We start from the raw sequence: 17,894 nt of genomic DNA on the forward strand, positions 1-17,894 counted from the left end.
TGGGCTAAGACGCCCGATAATTAATCGAACCGTCGAGGCCGACGAATAACACCGCTCGGTTATCCCGATAGTACGGAACGGGTCGCTTAAGTGGCCCGTGTCCGAATTCAACCTGCGGCGAGGTGCGATCGCCCGGTCTACCCTCCGTGTGGGTACTGAGGTAGGTCGAATTTGGCGAGCAACCCTATCCCACGCGGGGGCCGATTGGCACGATCGCGGTGAGACCGAAAGGTCCACCCATGACTGGTTCCCGGCGTTAGTCCGAGAGGGTCACGACTGGATTGTCCGTCCGGTGGGCGACGTGCCGCGATTCGAGTTACGTGGCCGTCCGCACGCCGGCGGGCGCGAATCCGCAACACTGGTGTCAGGTCGTGCGATACAAACCCATCGCCCTCCTCACGGCACTGGTAACGGAGAACGGGAAAACGGGCTCTCCTGTCTCCGGCTAAATTCACGGGAATCGGTCCAGGGGTGAGAGAAGCGACCCCCGATTCCCTCCAAATTACGAGCGAGCTAAATTAACCCTTTAAGAGAAGCAAGATGGCGTCTCAAGGCGAGCGGGAGCCGGGGGTATTAGGTATGTGTCGTCATGTAGGATCCATGGCCCAGGTCGGTTCTTTTTATAATTATAACCCCACCACTAACTGTGGTCAGTGGGAGCGGCTTGAGCATGAACTTTGCTGGCAAACGGAGTCGCACAATGGCAGCGCGATCGCACCTCAGCGCAGCACGGAGCGGACTGATATTAATGGCACAGCACGAGGCGTGAGCTCCCAGTCACCGGTTCAAGGCACGTGGTCACGGCATGTGCCATGGCAGGCGTGGCAGGATGACTATGCGAGCATTGGCAGGCTTCAGGCACAATTGGGGGATGTCTTGGAAAAGGTGAAGCGTTATGAAGAATATATCGAGGAGGTGCAACGTGGAGTGGACGAGTCACAACGGCACGCAGACGCGCTTCAAAAAAATTACGTGTACGGGGGGACACAGCGATTGGACGATTTACTGGAACGAATTCGGTGGCAAAAACATGACTTGGCCAATAGAGTCGACAAATTACGTGGGAAAAAGAATTTGGTAGTGTTTTATACCCGTCAGTTGGAATATGCGAAGAGCAAACTGAACAAAAGAATAGAGGAACAGCAGATTGGTATCTCCCAGGAAAGGAAACAATGGGAGGAAGAATGGAAAACCGAGCTCGAAAAGAAACAAAAGGAGCACGACTTGGAAGTAAAACAAAATGGAAAAATTATTGGAGCAAGCAAGGCGGTTCAAAGAACTGGAGGAGAGAGTGAGGGAAATACAGTTGGAAGAGAAAAAATGTGAACACGATGGGGAGTTGGAACAATTGAAGGAAGAGATAAGAACAGGCAATCAGGAAAGAGAAAGCCTAGAATGGAAGATAAAAAGAGGAGAGAGACAGCTCGAGGAAAGGTCGGAGGAATTGCTGGAAAAGTCAGAACAGTTCGAAGAACTGCAGGGAGAATTGAGGGAGGAAGGAGAAAGGAAAACAAAGCTCGAAAAGGAAAAACGCGAACAAGATGGAGAATTGGAACTACTGAAGCGAGAGGTAAGGGCAAACCAGTTTAAAAGAGAAATCCTGGAAGGGAAGATTAGAATGGGAAAGGAATGGCAGAAAAAACTAAATGAATACAGTAAAAAAAAGGGACGAATTGAGGAGGGAAGCGGTGGAAAGAAGAGATTAAATGAGTGAAGAAGCACGCAAATTGGGAAAGGAATTGGAAACAAAAACTTCTGAGATACTGAAACACGAAAACAAAGAAAGAGGATTACAAGACGAACTGAGGATGTTAAAAGAGGAAAGGAAGAAAACAGAGAATGAAACGTTAAGGAACCACACTGAGCAGATTGAACAATTTGAAGCCAAAGCAAAGTCGGAGTGTGCAGAGATGAGAAAGGAATTGGAAAAGAAAGTTTCTGAGTTACAGAAACACCAGAACAAAGAGAGGGAACTACAAAACGAACTGAGAGTGTTAAAAGAGGAAAGGAAGAGAACGGAAAATGAAACTTTAAGAAACCACACTGTACAGATCGAACAGCTGGAAGCGAAGGCCAGACGAAAGAATGAGATGCAAGAAAGAGTAATGATGGAAGAACGAATCAGACAGGAGAAGGAAGTCAGCCAACTGAAAGAAATAACGAGATTGCAGAATGAGGAACAAGAAAGAGTACTGAAAGAACAAGGAATGAGACAGGAGAAGGAAATCAGCCAACTGAAGGAAACCACGAGATTGCAGAATGAGATGCAAGAAAGAGTAATGATGGAAGAACGAATAAGACAGGAGAAGGAAGTCAGCCAACTGAAAGAAATAACGAGATTGCAGAATGAGGAACAAGAGAGACAGTGGAATAAAAAACTGAAAGAGTATGAATTTGAAACGGAACGACAAAAGAAAAAAAATAGGTTGGAATACGAGGAGAAGTTGAAGGAGCAAGGAATGAAGCAAGAAGGAGAAATCAGGAGATTGAAGGACACATGGAGATTGGAGAGGGAAGAACGTGAGGAACAATGGAATAGAAAACAAAAAGAACATGAAGCCGAGGTTGACCAATTGAAAGAAAAGCTGAGGCTGGAGTACGAGGAGATAGACAAAGAACAGCGAATGAAACACCAAATGGAGATGAAACAAATGAAGAAAACCATGAAACTGGAGAAGGAAAGACAGGAGAGGAAACGAGGAAGAGTAATTAGACAGCAGCAAATGAAACACAAAAAGGAGATTAACCAAATGAAGAAAACCATGAAACTGGAGAAGGAAGGACAGGAGAGGAAACGAGGAAGAGTAGTGAGAGAACAGCGAATGAAACACAGGAAGGAAATGAGCCAATTGAAAGAAACAATGAGATTGGAAAACAAAGAGCAGGAGGAACAGTGGGAGAGAAAACAACAACTATATGAGTGTGAAATTGAACAACTAAAACGGAGAGCGAGACTGGAGTCAACGGAGATTGAGGAGCTCCGGAGGGAGAACGAACAGCTAATGGGGCTCAGAGAGAAAGAACGATTCAGATGGGAAGGAAAAAGGAACCAGGAAGAGACAGAAATAAGGAACAAGGAGAGAAAATGTATAGAGACACGGGAGACAAGAGACGAGGTGAAAGTAATTGGGAGGGAGAGAAAAGAACAATTAAGACTGAAAGCAAGGATGAGGTACGCAGAGATCGTGAAAGAGCAAGGAGTGAAAAACAGGGAAGGACGGGAGCGACTTAAGGAAAAAGCAAGGTTGACCTACATAAAGATAAGGGAAAGACGCCAGAAAGAAGCAGAGACCAATAGACAAGAGGAGACGACAGAAACTTATAAATGTATAGAGACACGGGAGACGGAAAAAATAGAGGGAAGACTACACGATGAAGACGGGGTAAGTGACGCACACACACACACACGGAGGTCGTGGAGGACAATGGGGGTGAGCTGGTGGACTGGGTGGAGGCCCGGTGCGAGCAGCTGGATGGCCTCCTCCAGGAACGAGGGGAGGGAGTATGCCCCCTTGAGGTGAGTCACGACCAGGTGAGTTCGGTCGTGCTTTGCGAGGTCGAGGGGAGGAGTGCTGTGGACAGGTGCACGGAGAGCTTGGGGGGTATAGAGGCCCCGGAGACCCTTGTGGGGACACGAATCCCCAGTGTGGTTGTCCCTGTGTGTGTGGTGCAAGGCGTGAGTGCGTCCCCGTGTGTGGAAGCGACCCCGTGTGTGAGTGGTGTGGTGGCGATGGTGCCAGAGCACGTGCTTCCCAGCACGCCGTGTGTGGATGAGGCACCGTGTGTGGAAGAGGCCGTGTGTGTGGATGAAACGGCCAGTGTGGATGAGGAACCGCGGGTGAGTGCCCCCGCGTGTATGAGTGAGGCACGAGTGAGTGAAAGGCCGCGAGTGCGTGGAGCCACGTGTGCGAGGGAGGTAGCATGCGTGAGTGAACGGCCGAGTGCAAGGGAGACCGTGTGTGTGAGAGAGCGGTATGTGAGGGAGATGTCGGTTGGCATGCGGGAGCACGCAGCCGCGTCTCCCGGTGTGAGTTTAATGGTGTGGAGTGTGAGCGTCGTAACACGCGGGAGTGCGTGGGTCGAATGGCGACGACGGCGACATGTGAGGAAAGAAAGCCGGGAAGCGGCTGTGGTTGTTTCGGGGACCGTGCCGGGTTCACCCAGCAGTGAGCACGCGGTCCGTGCTGTGCAACGCACGAGGCCGCCACGTGCTCGCTTGCGAGAGTGAAGTCCCGGTCCGGAAACGCACGCGGTGGATTTGCCGATCCCGCGGACGGACAAAGTTTAGGCAGGATTATGGATTTGGACCGGACGGGTTCTCCACGCGATCGTGTGTGTTAAGCTCCAACGGGCAAAGCACATGTGTTCGCGTGGGGAACCCCTCAAGACGTGGGGCTTGTGTTTTTTTTTATGCGCACGGTGACGTCATGGCTGCACGCGGGGTTGGAATCCGGCAGGAGGGGTATCCCTGCCGGATGGTACCGTCCAGGGAGGGACGAGGAACACGTGCAGCTGCATGACGTCACAGGCAGGTGCAAAGTGCGCGAGTTGCCGCGCTGGTGCTGCGCATGGAAAAAAAAAAAAAAACAAGCCTCACTTTCGGGTGCACAGGATTCCTGGGCAAGGGGTGGAAGACCCCCTTACTTGGGCACAGGATGGAAACTAGTTAGGGGGAAGGGTTAGCTTAGTTAGACCGACTCCATGGGGCAGGGGTAAGTCCTCATGGAGTCCGTGGAATGGATTAGTTAGAGGGATTGTAGCGAGATTTAGGTTGGGTAAATAATTTTTGGGACATTTGAGAACATGGACAGACTTGTGAGTGTGTAGAGGGGACGTAGCTTAGCTACGTAGTGTTAAATGGAACGTGCTATAGTGTAAGGGACGACGTGGGAGCACGAGTTAGTTATATTAGGAGATGCAGATAGAAGGATGGCAGAGTTCAGCGGTGTGTGTGTTGAAGAGTTGGTCAGTTGTGAAGTGGAAGCATGTGCTTGGTGAGTGAGTGAGGCCAGCGGGTCTGTGTGAATGGAGCGAATGTGGAATGCATGGTGCGATGAGTGATTGGGGGGAGGAGTGACTCCCGCCCAAGGGACCCCGGGGTCAGAGTAAAGTGAGTTAGCTGGGTTAGTCAAATTGAAAAATGGAGGTCGTTTTGTTGTTGGTGGGAGTGTAGGCTCGAAACCCATTTGGAGGGGTGCAGGAGCCCTGTTGACGGGCTGGGAGCGTGGCTGCGAAAGGTGAGTATCGCTGAGTGGGTACCCCGGGCACCAGGCTAGTCGGCCGTGGTAGGCCAAGGGCCCATGGGGGGGCCGGGATAGCGTAGTGGGCACGGGTGCGCCTGCTTGGTGCGGGGGCCCGGGGCGCCATTAGCCGCGTGGGCAGTGTTGTGGGCACGGGTGACCCTCGGAAAGGGGCCCGGGAAGCCAGCCTGCCACGTGTGCGTTTCAGGGGAGGTGCCATGGGGGGCACTCCCCGGTGTTAGGGAGCTGGTAGGTTCGGAGGCAGTGTAGTGCCCGGGGGTGCCATAGCGGGAGATTCGGCAGAGGTCGTGCCTGCCAAAGGGAGCCACGTGTCCCAGCCATGAGACCGTGTGAGGGCACGAAGAGAAAATTGGCGGGCGAGGCCCGAAATTGTGAGGACACCAACACAGGCGACGGGAATCTGGGTTGTTAGAACCAATAGTATAAGCGAGAGGCGCTTGTTGAAAGCCCCGGGGTAGTTTAACAGTTAAATGGACAGGGTAGATTAGGAAGTGTACCCCTCCGCACCATCCATCCCCTCGCTCTCGTTGTGGGCCGCTGGACCCACTTTGTGTTATAGATCGCTGAACTCTGGGGAGGCCATTCTGAGGCTTGAGTTGGGCCTCGACACAGGACGCTAGCTCTCCCTTATTCCCCTCCGGGAAGGGAACGTAGGGGTTGGGAGTAGGCTAGGTGACAGGATAGGTTAGCCGAACAAGGACGATAAAGGGGGTTAGGGGACGATTTATAGTGGGGAAGTAAAAATAAAAACAACAAAAAAATAAGTTGGGGCTAAATTGGGGTTTGACAAATTAAGGGAGTGGGTATGTACAGTGACAGGCAAAGGCGATAGGTGGGAGGGAGACAGGTAGGTAGGTCCGAGCCCGCCTTCCGAGTGGCCAGCACCACCGCACTCCCTCCACCAACCTCCACTGAACGGCAAAGGCTGGCCAGCTTCATCTGCTGGCTGTGTTGCTGCTGGGCCTGTGCCGGCCCACTTCATCTGCCGGCTGTGTTTGCCTGCAGCGGCCTTCTTCTGCGGGCTGTGTTTGCCTGCTGCCTCTGCCTTTGCCATGCCCGCTGCCCACGTTCACCAGCCCCGTTCAATTTTTGCTTTCCCCCCCCCCCTGTTCATTGCCATGTGCGCCAGGATCAAGGCAACAGTTTGCAAGCTGCAAGAACTGCCCTGTTGGCAGCTACAACACGGGCCTGCAGTGGCGGCCCGTGCACCGTGTTTGCGTCCATCCATTCATCCATCCATTCGTTGTGTTCATTGCGTGTGCCACTTGAGCTGGCACGGAGACTGCGTTGTGCAGCCCATGCACCGTTGTGGTTCACTGCGTTCAGTTCAAACCATTCATCCATCCATTCGTGTGTTCATTGCGTGTGCCACTTGAGCTGGCACGGAGACTACGTTTGTGCGGCCCATGCACCGTTGTGGTTCACTGCGTTCAGTTCAAAAGGGAAGGCCTTGGACTGCGTGTGAGCAGCCAGCCACGTTCCCTGTCACCTGCATTGTTTGAGCCAGAGACTGCATGCGGGCAGCCTGGCTCCCTGCTAACTGTTTTCTTTTTGCAGAGTTCAGTGATCCTGGGCCATGGTTTAGTGTAAAATTTGTAAGTTAAGGTTAAGATGTACTGTACATATGAGTGCGCCCCCGGCATGTTTGTCTTAGCGCCGGCAATTTTATTTAAGTCGTCCGTGTGAGTGAGTTTGTTTAGGTAGTTACTCAGCCCTTAGGTTATTTATTTTGGGGACACGAATACCATGAATGTCGCACTCAGGGATCCGTAGGTAAAATGTACTTGGGGAAAACTACACATGATGGCACACGAAAATTTGACGACTCGGGACGAGTCTGTAAAAAGGGGAGGGGGTAGTGTTGTGGTTGACGAAATTCACAAACCACCATTCAGGTCCCTTAGGTGAGATATCTCGGTAAGTATATGTGTAGTTAGGCCCAAACCCGTTGTCTAGAGGGAATAAATGTCATTCATGAGGGCTGCGACTCTTCAGGATAGCCGTTTTTCTTTTACTATCTTTATTTTGGACCAGCCGCCATTATTACCACCACCAACCACGTCTCAACAGCCATCACACAACAACCACCAACCACAATGCGGCCATCACAACAACAACCACCAACCACAACGCCGCTTCACCACAACCGCCACGACCTTTACCGTCACAACTCGCCACCATCGCATCACCGTCATCTCGCGCCACTCGTGGGCACCGATGCTGGACTCGTGCGGGGCGCGCACCGAGCAGCGTGTTCAAAAACATCACGGACTTTCCGCAGAAAAACGGATCAAAAACGACTCGCGCCCACTTTTGTTCCGTCCAATCGGTGAGCGAGGGGCGATTTGGCCCCGCCTCCAGGGCGTTGGAGGGCGGTCGCTATATGCAAATTCATGGATCAAAAAGCATTCACGCCCACTTTTCCTCGGGCCAATGGGGAGCCAGCAAGAGAGGTGAAAGGTCGGAGGCAGAGGGTCAAAGATGAAAGAGCGAAGCCACGGGGCTTATAAAAACGACTGCGTTCGTCAGAAGAGGGCAGTTCGCAGTTGGCAGTTCGCAGTTGGCAGTTCGCAGTTGGCAGTTCGCAGTTGGGAGTTCGCGGAGCCAGTGAAGAGTTGGGACGAGTCAAGAGAGGAGACGGAGAGGACGATCGGACGAAGCTGTGGAGAGGCGGCGAAGGCGGTTGAGGGGGTGCTCGCGTCGGATTCGGGGAACTGCGGAGGGAGAGGCCGGCGGCGCGACCGAGGTCGTGGTGGAGACGCTCGTCGCGGGACCCGAGATTTTGTGAAATCCTCCTTTCCCCGAGCATCAGCAACCCCCTCCTGTTTCCCCCCGCGCTGAGATAGTGCGACAAAAGGGGGCCCCCTTCCCACCCCCTACCAGACACTGTCCGCGAGGCCCGCGGAGTTGAGGCACCACCGCCACTTCGCGTCTCATCATCAGACGGGTAGGCCCGACACGGTCTCGGCCCCAGGCCCGCCTACCCCCCTCATCCTGGAGGGTGGTTCTCTTTTCTTTTGCTTTGGGAATATGTGTTGTCGGCGCCGTCTGTGAAGTAAAATTGTATAAGTGTTGCCGAGTGCCCGGTAGTCGGATAGATCTGCATTGTTGCATTTGCTTTTTGTCTTCTTCTTTTACATGTGCTTTTGGTGGAATTGTATATGTGTGCTTTCCTTTCATCGCGAAATAAATGTGCTTATTGTTGAACTGTTTTCCCGCTTCGCTTCGTCATTTCTTTCATTGAATCCCCATCTTGCTTCACGTAAAGGGTTGGTCGTGGGCTAAGACGCCCGATAATTAATCGAACCGTCGAGGCCGACGAATAACACCGCTCGGTTATCCCAATAGTACGGAACGGGTCGCTTAAGTGGCCCGTGTCCGAAGTCGACCTGCGGCGAGGTGCGATCGCCCGGTCTACCCTCCGTGTGGGTACTGAGGTCGGTCGAATTTGGCGAGCAACCCTATCCCACGCGGGGGCCGATTGGCACGATCGCGGTGAGACCGAAAGGTCCACCCGTGACTGGTTCCCGGCGTTAGTCCGAGAGGGTCACGACTGGATTGTCCGTCCGGTGGGCGACGTGCCGCGATTCGAGTTACGTGGCCGTTCGCACGCCGGCGGGCGCGAATCCGCAACAATATATATATATATATATATATATATATATATATATATATATATATATATATATATATATATATATATATATATATATATATATATATATATATATATATATATATATATATATATATATATACATATATATATATATATATATATATATATATATATATAAACACACACACACACACACACACACACATCAGGTCATTGGATTCAACCAACCAATTATTTTTAAGGTTAACATAGACCAACAGGTCAACATAGGCCCAAGTTCATCAACAAAGGTCATATTTCTAAAATCCTCCATTTTCATCCGATTGACTTGAAATCTGGAGGATTTATATTTCAGGTCACTGAATTCAACTTGCCAATTATTTTTGTGGTCAACATGGACCAAAAGGTCAACATAAGCAAAAGGTCAACAACTTAGGTGGTATTTCTAAAATCCTTAATTTTCATCCGATGGACTTGAAATTTGAAGAGGATTTATATATCAAGTCACTGAATTCAACCAGCTAATTATTTTTAAGGTCAACATCGACCAAAAGGTCAACATAGGTCCCAGGTCATCAACTAAGGTCATAATTCTAAAATCCGCAATTTTCATCCGATTGACTTGAAATTTGAGGAAGATTTATATATCTGCTCTGCATGACGTCATCTTCTTGTTTGTTTGCTTGTCTGTTTGTTTGTTTGTGTTTGTTTATCTGTTTGCTTGTGTTTGTTTGTCTGTTTGTCTGTGCACAGGATATCTCAAAAAGTTGTGGACGGATCCGGATGAAACTTGGTGGACATGTTGGTATGTGACAAAGAAGAATTCATTTGATTTTGGTGAAGATCCGAATCTAGATCCGACTACTAGAATTTATTAAGTGATTCTTCACCATCGATTGGGCTCGAAACAGTACAAAGCATGATATTTCAAAAATGTATTGGGCTAGATATGTTCTCGTGGATCAGGCATTATGGGTCGGAGGTATGCGCTCTTCTGAGTACCCTTCTAGTTATGTAATGTATTGATGGTGGATTTCTAAGCAGATGGAAGATGGCCTAGCACAAATAACAGGGTGAAAAGGACAGAGAGGATGTGCAAGATCATCCCCTCTGTCCTTATCACCCTGTCATTTGCCCTAGATCATCTTCCATCTTTGTGAACCAGTGCAAACCAGCAGAGCAGGTTTGTAGGCCACACGAGCTGATGCCACCGGTCAAGTAGCAGAGTCAGATTTGAGGGTTGAAAGAAGCTTCTCCACCTTCTCAGTTGCAAAAGGCAGAGTCCAGGAGGTGAAACAAAAAACACAGTCTCAGAGCTACGACAGGAAAGAGTGTATACCAAGAGTGGGGGGGGGGGGGGGTTAGGAACACAATATTTGGATTAAAACACAGAATTGAGGTATGCGGCCTTCTCACGAGCGGAATCGCCTGTGGTGCCATTTGAAATGAGGGAAGGGAAGGAGGGGGAGTATACTTCGGAGACAGACTTAATAACGTGCCACCAGGTTTTAGAGGAGGGTTGACAAGTTTGAAAGTTCATTATTTATGTTGGACAGATGTTGTTTTCTGGCTCTTCTGAGAGTGGACACACACTTGTTGGGGACTTTTTGGAAAGCACTGAGGTCATGTAGATTCACTTACTTTGGCAGTGATATTCATGTCTCCGCTGGCTGTGAGCCAGAGGTCAATAGACATCTGGATCGGACCTGGGGAGTCATGGATTCACTGGACCATGGGGTGTGGTGCTGTCGGTACCTGTGCACGAGGACGAAAGTCCGAGTCTTCAGGTCCTTGATGCTTCTAGTCTTGCTCTTCGGATGTGAGACTTGGACTCTGACCAGGGATCTGAGATGGAGACTTTACTCCTTCGGTACCAGGTCTCCTCATAGAATCCTTGGCTATCGCTGGTTGGACTTTGTGTCCAATGAGTGGTTACTGAGAAAGACTCAAATGAGATTTGTTACCTGCATAGTCTGTGAGCATCAGTTATGGTTGTGTGGACATATGGCTCATTTTCCTGACACGGATCCAGCTCACCAGATCTCTCGGTGAGAGAGCCTCGTGAGTGGAGGAGGCCTACTGGCCGACCACGTGCCTCATGGTTGCAACAGATTGACCGGCATCTAAAGGAGATGGGGATGGGCCAGGTATTTGCCTGGGGGATGGCCAGACGGAGGTCCCTGGAGTACCAACGGAAAGTGGACGCAGTGACGCGCTGCTCCGGTGCATGTTCCCATACCTGACCTGACCTGAGTGAGATTGCTTTCGGTTGGATTCGGATTCCAGAAAGAGAAGGCAAGTTGTTTCAGAGCAACTGCCTCACCACAAGAGTCAGTGTACCATGGGTGGGAAAAAGGTAGGATAATTCAAGATGAGATTATACCTGATAAAGAGCAGGTTTCAGTGGAAGAATTCCCAGGTTGAGTTTACATCAGGGGTAGGAGATATGGGAGACCAGTCCTAAAGAGAGATGGATGCTTGCCGTCCCTGCCAATCTGCTTGAGTGAAATGCCAGACTCGCCGGCGTTGAGGAAGTTCTCTACGAATATCCAAAGAGATGTTGGCCTTCACAAGCACATGATGAGATGAACCAATTGGAGCAGAGGAAGTGCAGGAGACATTTGTGGGGAAGATTGTCATCACCAAGTCCCAAAGGGAGGATTTTCCATTGGGAGAAATCTGGGTCGGAAAATTCACAGATTGAGTCAGTCGCATGGAATCACAGAAGTCCATCTCTGATCGTAAACAGCCCACAGCTTGCTTTGTGAACCAGTGCAAAGTGCGCATCATCAAGATGGTTGCGTATATTGATTGGTCTGTGCCTTCATCTCGAGTTCCACATCAACCATTTGAGCTTCTTCTGTTGACATTAGAAAAGCCAAATATGAAGTGCTATCGGTCATTTGCCAATTAATCAGTTGCACCTTCGAGCTGGATCGTCCAAAAACGCCCTTCAGTGTGCAGTGCCAGAAGGGGGCGCTGTAACACGAATCACGCAGTCTTTCTGTGGGCACCTTAAGCCGGCTGTCTTCTTGCCTAGCATCATGCGGTTGGAGAAAATCCCACGCTAGCGTGGTACCGCTGAGCCGGTACCACAGCCCAGTCGCATCGCAGGTCAAAGCAGCATCACCTTGACGACTGTACCATCTATTCCTGCTCTACAACGGTTTCACCGGCCCCCGAGTTTTATGAGCGATACACTTCGAACAAATTACCAGCGAATCCTTTTCGAAGCACAAGATTGATGAGAACTTTGATGATTGTTTCGAACAAGCTACAAGGAAACAACATATATATTACTCGCACAACCGCAACGATTTTGTCGTTTGTAACGAACACATCGGTCCCGGCTCGCCCCCCTCTCCCCCCACAGCAAATAGACGGACACGTGTGATCAATGGGTCCGGGTCCATTCCCAAGTCCTCTACTGCAGTGAGTTTCGCGAACACGGGAAACAAAAAGTCCTGAAGTCTCGGTTCGAGGTCCCGCAAAACGACGTGACGCATAGCATGGGCGGGAGAGGGGAGGGGGAGGGATGAGGTTGTTGGGGGGGAGGGAGTTCGGGAAGGGGGGAGGGGGAGGGTGTTCGGGAAGGGGGGAGGGGAGGGAGTTTGGGAAGGGGTGGAATATTGAGAGGAGGAGGAGGAGGAAGCGGAGAGGCAGCAGCTGCGGGGGAGTCCAAGCTCGCCGGGCCCGGTCTTTCCCTCCATCTCCACTCCGCTTCCCAACACCTCGCACGGAACGACGGAGCCGCTGCTCGCTCGATTCCCAGGTAGGTTTATTACCTCGCTGGTTTGACCCCTCGGACCCGATTTCCGTGCCGCATGGACTGGTCAGCGTTTGGTCCACGGCATGTTGGGGGGTAGGGGTTGGGGGGGTAAGGGTTGGGGCGTAAGGGTTGGGGGGTAAGGGTTGGGGGTAAGGGTTGGGGCGTAAGGGTTGGGCGCGGTTCGGAATCTCCCTGACCCCTGACCCCAGTTAAGGAAGACGTGTCGAGGCGGCTTTCCCAGCAACGCCCGTGTCCAGCCTTGATTCGGGTCATCCTAATCATTGTTGTGCTGGACCCACCCGTCCTTGGGGTCCATCCAGTTTGTGTTGGGAAAAGGTCCCGCTCCCCCATCACCCTGATCTCCCATCTGTGTGCACGTGTTGCGCTCACGGTACGTGGGGTAGGGGTGGGGGTAGGGGTAGGGGTGGGTGTAGGGGGATGCACGTCTCGATCTGCGAAAGGAACGAAGGACCCGTACAAGGACCGTCGGTCTCCCTGCCAGACGTCCCCGAAGACCTCGAGTCCCCCCTTTCCCCACTGCTGATCCCGCTAGCCCCAGGGTCTCGTCCATTGCATTCTCAACTCACTTTTTAAACAAACCCTCTGTCTGTCTTGCGGTAGAACTTGTTTTGTGTGAACATAAAAGGGTCGTACAAAGCAACCGCTTTAGTAAAGCTGAGAGTGTGTCTGAGCGTTGTGATCCAATCGGTGTTTATCATTAACTCGGTGAGGTTGGAAACGGTTACAAAGTGTTGATTTTCCTCTAGTTGTAGCTTTGTCGAGTCCGTGTCGACACGTTTGAGCGACCGTGAACACCTTTCATCGTGTTGCACTGATCTATAACCGCCTTGAACTGCCAGCTCGGTGCACATGTTCCGTCCACCTCTGCCCACGGGGATTGTGTGTGTGTGTGTGTGTGTGTGTATGTGTGTATGTGTGTATGTGTGTATGTGTGTGTGTGTGAGTGTGTGTGTGTGTGTGTGAGTGTGTGTGTGTGAGTGTGTGTGTGTGTGTGTGTGTGTGTGTGTGTGTGTGTGTGTGTGTGTGAGAGAGAGAGAGAGAGAGAGAGAGAGAGAGAGAGAGAGAGAGAGAGAGAGAGAGAGAGAGAGAGAGAGAGAGAGAGAGAGAGAGAGAGAGAGAGAGAGAGAGAGAGAGAGAGAGAGAGAGAGAGAGAGAGAGAGAGAGAGAGAGAGAGAGAGAGAGAGAGAGAGAGAGAGAGAGAGAGAGAGAGAGAGAGAGAGAGAGAGAGAGAGAGAGAGAGAGAGAGAGAGAGAGAGAGAGAGAGAGAGAGAGAGAGAGAGAGAGAGAGAGAGAGAGAGAGAGAGAGAGAGAGAGAGAGAGAGAGAGAGAGAGAGAGAGAGAGAGAGAGAGAGAGAGAGAGAGAGAGAGAGAGAGAGAGAGAGAGAGAGAGAGAGAGAGAGAGAGAGAGAGAGAGAGAGAGAGAGAGAGAGAGAGAGAGAGAGAGAGAGAGAGATATATATATATATATATATATATATATCCAAAAAAACTGGAATTTAAAAACTCAAAGCAAGCTCCCACGTTGGAGATCTAAAGTTGTTGCACGAAACATGGGTGGGGTTTAACTGTTTAAGCATGTATTGAGAACACCAGCCATGACATGTCACCACCTGGGATTGAAAATCCTGCACAACGCTTCATTATAGATTATGCAGGTACAGGTAACTACGCATGGAATGTTATCGCGTGTGTGGCAGCGTTCGCGTCTCTTACTCACCCACTCCAAGCCTCGGAGTGTGCCTTGTACTCTTGTTACTCTCACAAGTAGATTTGGATGTCCCTTGTACTCCTGTTACTCTCACCAACTAGATTTGGATGTCCCTTGTACTCTTGTTACTCTCACCAACTAGATTTGGATGTGCCTTGTACTCCTGTTACTCTCACCAACTAGATTTGGATGTGCCTTGTACTCCTGTTACTCTCACCAACTAGATTTGGATGTCCCTTGTACTCCTGTTACTCTCACCAACTAGATTTGGGTGTCCCTTGTACTCCTGTTACTCTCACCAACTAGATTTGGATGTGCATTGTACTCCTGTTACTCTCACCAACTAGATTTGGATGTGCATTGTACTCCTGTTACTCTCACCAACTAGATTTGGATGTGCCTTGTACTCTTGTTACTCTCACCAACTAGATTTGGATGTGCATTGTACTCCTGTTACTCTCACCAACTAGATTTGGGTGTGTCTTGTACTCCTGTAACTCTCACCAACTTGCCTTGGATGTGCCTTGTACTCTTGTTACTCTCACCAACTAGATTTGGGTGCGTCTTATACTCCTGTAACTCTCACCAACTAGATTTGGGTGTGTCTTGTACTCCTGTTACTCTCACCAACTAGATTTGGGTGTGTCTTGTACTCCTGTTACTCTCACCAACTTGCCTTGGATGTGTCTTGTACTCCTGTTACTCTCACCAACTAGATTTGGGTGTGTCTTGTACTCCTGTTACTCTCACCAACTTGCCTTGGATGTGTCTTGTACTCCTGTTACTCTCACCAACTTGCCTTGGATGTGCCTTGTACTCCTGTTACTCTCACCAACTAGATTTGGGTGTGTCTTGTACTCCTGTTACTCTCACCAACTTGCCTTGGATGTGTCTTGTACTCCTGTTACTCTCACCAACTAGATTTGGATGTGCCTTGTACTCCTGTTACTCTCACCAACTAGATTTGGATGTGCATTGTACTCCTGTTACTCTCACCAACGAGATTTGGATGTCCCTCATACTCCTGTTACTCTCATCAACTAGATTTGGATGTGCCTTGTACTCCTGTTACTCTCACCAACTAGATTTGGATGTCCCTCGTACTCCTGTTACTCTCACCAACTAGATTTGGATGTGCCTTGTACTCTTGTTACTCTCACCAACTCGATTTCGATGTCCCTTGTACTCTTGTTAGTCTCACCAACTAGATTTGGATGTGCCTTGTAGTCTTGTTACTCTCACCAACTAGATTTGGGTGTGTCTTGTACTCCTGTTACTCTCACCAACTTGCCTTGGATGTGTCTTGTACTCCTGTTACTCTCACCAACTTGCCTTGGATGTGCCTTGTACTCCTGTTACTCTCACCAACTAGATTTGGATGTCCCTTGTACTCCTGTTACTCTCACCAAATAGATTTGGATGTGCATTGTACTCCTGTTACTCTCACCAACTAGATTTGGGTGTGTCTTGTACTCCTGTTACTCTCACCAACTAGATTTGGATGTGCATTGTACTCCTGTTACTCTCACCAACTAGATTTGGATGTGCATTGTACTCCTGTTACTCTCACCAACTAGATTTGGATGTGCATTGTACTCCTGTTACTCTCACCAACTTGCCTTGGATGTGCCTTGTACTCTTGTCACTCTCACCAACTAGATTTGGATGTGCATTGTACTCCTGTTACTCTCACCAACTAGATTTGGGTGTGTCTTGTACTCCTGTAACTCTCACCAACTTGCCTTGGATGTGCCTTGCACTCTTGTTACTCTCACCAACTAGATTTGGATGTGCCTTGTAGTCTTGTTACTCTCACCAACTAGATTTGGGTGCGTCTTATACTCCTGTAACTCTCACCAACTTGCCTTGGATGTGCCTTGTACTCCTGTAACTCTCACCAACTAGATTTGGGTGTGTCTTGTACTCCTGTTACTCTCACCAACTTGCCTTGGATGTACCTTGTACTCTTGTCACTCTCACCAACTAGATTTGGGTGTGTCTTGTACACCTGTTACTCTCACCAACTTGCCTTGGATGTGCCTTGTACTCTTGTTACTCTCACCAACTAGATTTGGATGTGCATTGTACTCCTGTTACTCTCACCAACTAGATCTGGATGTGCCTTGTACTCCTGTTACTCTCACCAACTAGATTTGGATGTCCCTTGTACTCCTGTTACTCTCACCAACTTGCCTTGGATGTGTCTTGTACTCCTGTTACTCTCACCAACTAGATTTGGGTGTGTCTTGTACTCCTGTTACTCTCACCAACTTGCCTTGGATGTGTCTTGTACTCCTGTTACTCTCACCAACTAGATTTGGATGTGCCTTGTACTCCTGTTACTCTCACCAACTAGATTTGGATGTGCATTGTACTCCTGTTACTCTCACCAACGAGATTTGGATGTCCCTCATACTCCTGTTACTCTCATCAACTAGATTTGGATGTGCCTTGTACTCCTGTTACTCTCACCAACTAGATTTGGATGTGCATTGTACTCCTGTTACTCTCACCAACTAGATTTGGATGTCCCTCGTACTCCTGTTACTCTCACCAACTAGATTTGGATGTGCCTTGTACCCTTGTTACTCTCACCAACTCGATTTCGATGTCCCTTGTACTCTTGTTAGTCTCACCAACTAGATCTGGATGTGCCTTGTACTCCTGTTACTCTCACCAACTAGATTTGGATGTCCCTTGTACTCCTGTTACTCTCACCAAATAGATTTGGATGTGCATTGTACTCCTGTTACTCTCACCAACTAGATTTGGGTGTGTCTTGTACTCCTGTTACTCTCACCAACTAGATTTGGATGTGCATTGTACTCCTGTTACTCTCACCAACTAGATTTGGATGTGCATTGTACTCCTGTTACTCTCACCAACTAGATTTGGATGTGCATTGTACTCCTGTTACTCTCACCAACTTGCCTTGGATGTGCCTTGTACTCTTGTCACTCTCACCAACTAGATTTGGATGTGCATTGTACTCCTGTTACTCTCACCAACTAGATTTGGGTGTGTCTTGTACTCCTGTAACTCTCACCAACTTGCCTTGGATGTGCCTTGCACTCTTGTTACTCTCACCAACTAGATTTGGATGTGCCTTGTAGTCTTGTTACTCTCACCAACTAGATTTGGGTGCGTCTTATACTCCTGTAACTCTCACCAACTTGCCTTGGATGTGCCTTGTACTCCTGTAACTCTCACCAACTAGATTTGGGTGTGTCTTGTACTCCTGTTACTCTCACCAACTTGCCTTGGATGTACCTTGTACTCTTGTCACTCTCACCAACTAGATTTGGGTGTGTCTTGTACACCTGTTACTCTCACCAACTTGCCTTGGATGTGCCTTGTACTCTTGTTACTCTCACCAACTAGATTTGGATGTGCATTGTACTCCTGTTACTCTCACCAACTAGATCTGGATGTGCCTTGTACTCCTGTTACTCTCACCAACTAGATTTGGATGTCCCTTGTACTCCTGTTACTCTCACCAACTAGATTTGGATGTGC

The 17,894-nt window shown here is 49.5% G+C and overlaps 1 protein-coding gene and 1 long non-coding RNA gene across 2 annotated transcripts in view; one reads left to right on the top strand and one right to left on the bottom strand.

Moving 5' to 3' along the window:
• LOC147016815 (uncharacterized) overlaps positions 1 to 14,527 on the bottom strand; it is a 57,894-nt gene extending 43,367 nt beyond the window's left edge. Inside the window, exon 1 of the long non-coding RNA XR_015049191.1 lies at positions 14,388 to 14,527. This is a non-coding gene — a long non-coding RNA (uncharacterized LOC147016815). The remainder of the gene's footprint in view (positions 1 to 14,387) is intronic.
• LOC147016816 (talin-1-like) overlaps positions 12,502 to 17,894 on the top strand; it is a 166,083-nt gene continuing 160,690 nt past the window's right edge. Inside the window, exon 1 of the mRNA XM_085845847.1 lies at positions 12,502 to 12,652. The gene's annotated coding sequence lies outside the window, so the exon portion shown is untranslated. The remainder of the gene's footprint in view (positions 12,653 to 17,894) is intronic.

This window comes from Eptatretus burgeri, chromosome 11 (genome assembly GCF_056783735.1).
Source record: "Eptatretus burgeri isolate ZD-2024b chromosome 11, Ebu_testis_v1, whole genome shotgun sequence".
Taxonomy (NCBI): Eukaryota; Metazoa; Chordata; class Myxini; order Myxiniformes; family Myxinidae; genus Eptatretus; species Eptatretus burgeri.